This window comes from Mobula birostris, chromosome 11 (genome assembly GCF_030028105.1).
Source record: "Mobula birostris isolate sMobBir1 chromosome 11, sMobBir1.hap1, whole genome shotgun sequence".
Classification (NCBI taxonomy): Eukaryota; Metazoa; Chordata; class Chondrichthyes; order Myliobatiformes; family Myliobatidae; genus Mobula; species Mobula birostris.
Genome location: NC_092380.1, coordinates 17,650,099 through 17,657,217, shown reverse-complemented (window position 1 = coordinate 17,657,217; position 7,119 = coordinate 17,650,099). Strand labels below are relative to the sequence as shown.

The following is a 7,119-nucleotide window of genomic DNA, read 5'->3' as shown; positions in this document are numbered from 1 at the left end:
ATACAGACCCTTAGCCCTTCTAGAGATGCATAATACAAAAGCAAGTAGATAGTTCTAAACCTCTAAATAGGAATATGCTTATTATTTACACCAGTTGTAGACATTTAATTCTGCTTCCTATTTCTTGCCAGGGACAATGGGTTGAATCGTCTCCTGAGTCATAACCTTTCTGTGATTGTTCACCTCTTTCCCCTTTTTGCACTCCTCCCCCCCCCCCGCTGTAAATATAACAGCACTGTCTCCTGCAGTTGTTGTCCCCTGGAATTCTCTTCCCCTCTGTTAAAATTGAGGTGAAGAGCCCATTTTAAAAAGGATTGTTGCTAACAGTTCTCACACCAGGATGGATGGGTGCTGTTCAGTCCACCCTGGAGCAATTAACCAGTGGAATCCTTCCACAGTGACACACACACACACACACACACAAAGCTGGTGGGACTCAAGTGAGTCAGGCAGCGTCTATGGAGGGAATTGAACAGTCAAAGTTTTGGGCTGAGACCCTTCGTCAGGACTGGTGAGGAAGGCGGCAAAAGCCAGAATAAGAAGGGGGTAGGGTAGGGGATGGTGTGCAAGCTGGGAGGGGTTAGGCGAGAACAAGCGAGAGAGAAGTGGGTTGGTGGGGAAAGGGGGATGAAGTGAGAAGCTGGGAGGGGATAGGTGGAGCAGGTAAAGGGCTGAAGAAGAGGGAATCTAATAGGAGAGGGCAGTGGACGATGGAAGAAAGGGAAGGAGGAGGGGAGTGATGCAGAGGCCAGAAGAGAAGCGAGAGGGTAACCAGAATAGGAGGCATCCGTTAGTCTTGCGAGACCATGGATCTGCACCTGGAAAGTCTTCACTCTCCAGGGCGCAGGCCTGGGCAAGGTTGTATGGAAGACCGGCAGTTGCCCATGCTGCAAGTCTCCCCTCTCTACGACACCGATGTTGTCCAAAGGAAGGGCATTAGGACCCATACAGCTTGGCACCAGTGTCGTCGCAGGGCAATGTGTGGTTAAGTGCCTTGCTCAAGGACACAACACGCTGCCTCGGCTGGGGCTCGAACTAGTGACCTTCAGGCTAGTCGAACGCCGTAACCACTTGGCCACGTGCTAGAAAAAGAGCGCAGGGAGGAAGGACAAATTAGCAGAAGTTGGAAAAATCCACGGTCACGCCATCAGGTTGGAGGCTATCCAGATGCTGTATGTAGTGATTCTCGTTCAGCCTGAGTTCGGCTTCATCCTGGCGGTAGAGGAGGCCATGGACCGACATGTCGGAATGGGGATGGGAAGTCGAATTGGAATGGGTGATCCTGTCTTTTGCAGTGGACGGACCGAAGGTGCTCGACAGATCTGCGTCCGGTCTCACCGATGTAGAGGAGGCCGCCATAGGGGCACCGGACCCCCGCAGGTGAAATGTCGCCTCACCTGGAAGGGTTGCTTTGGGCCCTGAGTTGGTGGGGAGGGAGGGAGGTGTAGGGGCAGATGTGGCGCTTGCCCCGCTTGCAAAGGGGTAGATTCGTGGGGAGGGACGAGTGGACAAGGGAGTCACGGAGAGCGCCGTCTTTATGGAAAGTGCAGAGGCGGGGGAGATGTTGGATTCCTCTCGGGGTGACAGAAGTTACAGAGAACAATGTGCTGATTGCGGACGCCCGTGGGGTGGAACTTGAGGGCAAGGAGAACCTTATTGCTGTCTTTACAGCTGCCGAAAGTAGTGAAGGCAGCTGGACGGGAAATGGAGGAGATACGGGCGAGAGCAGCTGGTGGTTTCAATATTCTCTTTGGGCCCCAAGCTGATGTACTTTTGTTCTGATTCTGGACCCTGGTCGGGCAGCAGCCGAACAGGAAATGGTCTCTTCATTCCGACTCGAGACGCCGACTGTCCACAGATATTGACTCCATCGCCTTGTTTGTCACTCCAGAATAAATAAATAAACAGAATAAATAGCTGTGGTAAATAAATGAATCCGAGGCAGATACCGGCACTTGCTGTGTCCTTATCTCAGTCTTTTAGGCGGGCCTCCCCATCGGACCCCATCCAAATGCACTGGGAGATACACAATCATCAGAATCGGAATTCAAATCAGAACCAGGTTTATTGGCACTAAAATAAGGCGGGAAATATGTTGTTTTACGACCAAGTAGTGCAAGTACGACAAATTACTCTCAGTGACAAATTAGCGCAAAGGCATGGGTTCGTGGACCGTTCGGAAATCTGATTGCAGAGGGCAAAGGAGCTCTTCTTAACACGTTGATTGTGGGTTTTGAGGGTCCCGTACCTCCTCCCCGGTGAAAGGGAGAACATTCCTTTCGTGGCGGGTTGCCGCCTGCCGGAGGCGCCGATGATGGGGAGGTCTGTGCCCGTGATGGAGCTGGCTGAAGAGACAGGTGGAGATAATTCTACAGACATGCTCGAGTTTTCCACAACATCAAAGAAAGCCGGTTAGTCCCTCGTTCTTGTGCTGTCTCTTCCGCTGCGCCCAGTCGGAACCGCTCCCTTCCCTGGCGACTCCAGAGAGCGCAGATGCCGGATGGGATCTGGAGCAGCAAACCATCTGCTGGAGGAAGATGCACTGCTGAGGGGAACAGAAATGAGCGACGTTCCGGGTCGAAACCCTGCATCGGAACTCGAAACGTCGACAAGTCCTTTTTCCTTCAGCAGTACTGCTCGAACACCCCCCACCTCCATGAGTTCCTCCGGTAGATTGTTCGTTGCGAACCACCCACCCACCCTCCCTTCTCTTTCCACAGCAACGCGCGCAAAATAACCCAGCAGGTCAGGCAGCATCCGTGGAAAATGAATAAACAGTCGACGTTGCTCTCTCCGCAGCCCTTATTAATCGATTATTTCTAACTGTGGCGAAGCGTGAGTGCGGGGAAACGGGTTCCAGCACAGAGTTCTGAGCAGGGAGGGGACGGGCCGACGTTGTCCGGGTGTACTGTGCAGAATGAAGTCTGCTTTCTCGGGAAGGTCCAAGATCTCGTCTCCTCCCCCCCACCATTTCAAAGCCAATTACTGTCTCGTCCTGGCCGATATTTACCCTTTAATCACTATCACTGATGAGTTAACTTGGTAATCGCCACCACACTGTTGGCTGTAAATGAATGGTATCACGGTTGTAACCGCACTCTGTCAGCGCTTCAGCACCGCTGAAGTGCTTCCGGGGGTTTAATGATTGGGTATCTTAGTAGTTGTATAAAATGTGCCCCTCTCCACACCACACACACACCCCCGTTCATTTATCCAGCTCCTTTTTTTTTGAAAGTTACTACCGGACCTGCTGCCATCAGCCTTTTAAGGAGCAGACAGTGCCGGAGGATTTTGGAAAATTCGGGGATCTGGGGACTGCACAGACCGGCAGAAAGAGAAGCTGAGAGATCTCCCCACTCACATTGATCTCATTCCATATTAGTCTATCCATCTACTGAGGGCAAACTGTAAATCTGGGAACCCGGGAATATGCGGAAACGGCTCCTCCCCCTTCCCGCTGCTTTGCCTCAATCAAATGCGGGCTCGTCTATACTTCGACACCATTCCCCTACATATCGTTTATCGAACAAAAATCTCCACCTTGGTAATGACAAACAGCCCCCCGCCCCAGCTCCCACTGAGATTTGGGGCCAAGTTTTTCGCCTTCCACTACCCTTTGTGTGAGAGAAAGTAGCCCTGAAAGAGCAAGAGAATTGTGCCCCGGAATCAAAGGAAATATTTTCTCTCTCTCTTCTCATTCCACCATCCTCGCATACCTAGATTACAAGACCCGCAATCGTTTTAGGAACAAAGAACCTCGCTTATGCACCTCTGCACATGATTTAAATTGTGACTCCTGGCACAATTCTGGCGGATGTGCACCGCACCCACCAACACCATATGCATTTTCCCGCAAGAGAATTTTATGCTACCAATTGCAAATGTGGACGCTTTAAAACTGCGACGAGGAGGCTGTCTGGAAAATGGTTTCCAGTATTGGTGCGAGAGTGGCCTCTCCGTCCCCCAGATACATGTGATGATAGACAGCTCGCCACCGCCGCCACCCCACCCCACCCCCTCCCAACCTTCCAGACTCGCCGGAGCGCAGAGCAATGGATGGGATCGGGAGCGAGCGACGCTCAGCCAGCCGGGTCTGGCAGCGGCGTGAAGCAAACCCGGAGCGCGGGGCGTCACGTGACGCGGAGCAGCAGCGGCGCCGCGGGAGGGGGAGCGCGAGCGGGAATGGAGGCGGCGCGAGCGGCGGTGAGTACCGGGGACCCGGGAGGGCGAGGGGATGAGAACCGGGCCGAGCGGCCGCTGTCGCCGCTTCTTCCTCACCCCCCCGACCACCCTCATGTCCCCGCACCTCAGTCAGTCAGACCCAGGGACGGCTGCTCCCCCTCCCGGGACGCGCTGATTCCCGGGAAGGGTAAAACCTCCCCCCGCATAAAATTACTGGGGATGGGGCGTCCCGGTCAGCCGGCGCCCGGTTATATGTGTGTGTCTGTATCTCTGTGTGTGGCGGAGGGGGGGAGGGGGAGAGAGGAGGGAGGATCCAGGCCATCCATTCCCGCCGCTCCCCCACATCCCCGGCGTTGGATCTGGCGGGGAATGGCGCGCAAGGCATCGGGCCCGGCTCATACCGCACACCGCCCCCCTCCCCACGTCCCCGCCGGCCCACCCCGATCCCGCTGCCGCCGCAGCTTTCATCCCGTGGAATCGACGAGCAGGGCTGCACCCCCCCCCCCAACACCCGGGCCGCCTCCGGTTCCTGAGCCTGACCTACCGCCTCCTCTCTACTCCCCGGAGGGATGTTCACACCGGACCCCGCGGCAACCTTACCCCCCCACCACCAAAACCCGTTCCAATTCCTTATCCCCTATCCATGCCCTCTCGCTTCTCCTCCCCCTCAAAGCTGGTTTCTTTTCCTTGCCTCCCCTCCCCATGTACAAACTTGTAATCCGCTCTTCTCTTTCCCTCTTTACCTGACCTTGTAACTTGTTTCCTCCTCACACACCCAACCTTGTTGTTCCTTGCTCAAAATCGTCTCATAAACTCCTTTGCTCCCAGAACAATCCTATACTCCGTTTCTCCCCCCAGACTCCAAAACGGCACTATAATTCTCCCCCTTGCACCTCCTCGTCGCTGACCTGGCCCTATCTTCCTCCCACGGCCCTGCCCCCCTCCCCTCAATTTCCAGTAGCCTCAACTTCTCTAAAACTTATCCCCTGAAACCTTGTCCCTGCCTGTCCAGCCCTACTAACTTCTGTTGTGGACTCACTGGTGGCTGAGGCTCAGAGGATTAAACACAGAAAATACATGTTAAAAAACTGAGCCCTCTGGGTCACTTTACAACTGGTAACTTGATCTTTCTTGGTGTTTGAGAGGCCACCATCCAAGTAGTACCTTTCAGAACTTCAAGATGCTTTCCTGTGATTGCAAATACACAACTTATGCTGATACCGAACTTGATGATTATGTGGGTAATGAGGAGGGTGCGGAGGGTTTGCGGAAAGATGGTGGATGTGGTAAATGTTGAGGGGGGGGAAGTCTTTAGTTAAAAAATTTTTTGAATTGTGAGGGATTGAGAGGAGTTGAGAGCATTTTGGTGTCATTATACACATCTCTGAACATCTAGGTACAACGTGCAGTTAGAAACAAATGCTACACAAATCTTTATTACAAGAAAGGTTAAGTATGAGTTGATGTGCCTTACTGTAGTTTTACAGAGTATTGATAAAACCACATTGGAAATATTGTGAACAAGTCTGGTTTAGTCAAAATTTCCCACCCCCCCATCCCTAAACCCAAGCAAAGATTTGCTTGTAGTAGAGAGAAGTGGTGTAAGTGAAGGTTCACCATATTGATTTCTGAGGGCATGCGTTTGTCGCATGAGGAGTGATTAAGCAGATCTGGCGATGTTCTCAGGAAGAATGAGGAATAATCTCTTCGAAAAGCCTTACCAGGGTTGATATCTAGAATCGGATTGCAGTTTCAACATATGAGATTGGCTATTTAGGGCAATGAGATTTTTCTTTACCCAGTAAATCTTTGGAATTCTCTGCTGAGGAGGCTCAGTTTTTAAGTACATTTAAGACAATTTTTTAAGATATGAGGAAATGTGCTGATTTTTTTTTGAAAACTGTAATATTGATTTCAGGGCATATTGCTGTAGGATATTTTGCATCTATCTGAGAGGGCAAATGTGGCTGTTGAAGGTTGATACTGTAGTTCCAAAACTATAATGCTCTCTTGATACTAGAGTCACAAATATATATACAATGATAGTAAAATCTCTCGAATTCGTTGTCCATGCTAAAGAATTTCTGAAGAGTGGATTGTGATTTCGGAAGGTGTCCAGAGTTGGGAGTTTTGCTGGTCGATTCAAAATGCGCTGATGATGTCTCATTGTTTAAGAAAGGAGAGTGGAACTGCACTGCCTGCCGTTCTGAAAGATCAATGCCAGTGAAGAGATGATGAATTTGCTATCTGAGCAATTGAATGAGAATGAGCTGATCAGGAAGAAATCGTGTTGATTGAGAAGGATTGAACGCTGCTTGTTTCAGCCACCTGATGCTTTTGAAGAAGCTACTAGCATGGTCAATAGGGCATAATCAATAGATGTTTTCTGTTTCCATTCCCTGTTGAAGGTCCGTGCAAGAGATTAGGGAAAGCATGTGGAATTTGTATGAGATACCACTCTAGGGGGGGGGAAAAAAATGCCCAGTCCATTTCTGTCACATTTATTTGCTTCATACTGGAAATTAAGGATTGAATTTAGAATTAAAATTTCTATTACTTTCAGACCATCACATCCATGTGTGGACCTGGTATATCAGTCTTGCCTTTACCATTAATCACCCAATCTTTCCCTGAATATTATTTTCTTTAAAGGAAATGTTTAGTTCCTTTTGATTCTGACTTTCTATTGTGTTCACAGACCTTGAATGGGCTGACCATAAAAGATTTTATCACTGCCTAATCCCCCTACCTTCCACACTCCAGTCCTTTGTCCATTTCTTTGAATCTGTATCCCTTGAAGAATCAGAATCAAGTTAAATATCACCGGTGTATGTTGTGTAATTTGTTAACTTTGCAGCAGCGGTACAATGCAAATCATGATAATATGGAGGAAAAAATGCTGTTAATTACAGTAAATATATATTTATATTAAATAGT

General features: G+C 50.2%; 1 protein-coding gene across 4 annotated transcripts in view; it reads left to right on the top strand.

The window, feature by feature from the left end:
* The first annotated feature begins 4,127 nt into the window (after positions 1-4,127).
* Positions 4,128-7,119, top strand: part of tcf20 (transcription factor 20) — a 67,734-nt gene continuing 64,742 nt past the window's right edge. For 3 of the 4 annotated variants that reach the window (XR_011887718.1, XR_011887719.1, XM_072271791.1), the window contains exon 1: positions 4,129-4,203. The gene's annotated coding sequence lies outside the window, so the exon portion shown is untranslated. Of the gene's footprint in view, positions 4,204-7,119 lie in introns of all 4 variants that reach the window. The other variant, XM_072271793.1, reaches the window with a different exon arrangement.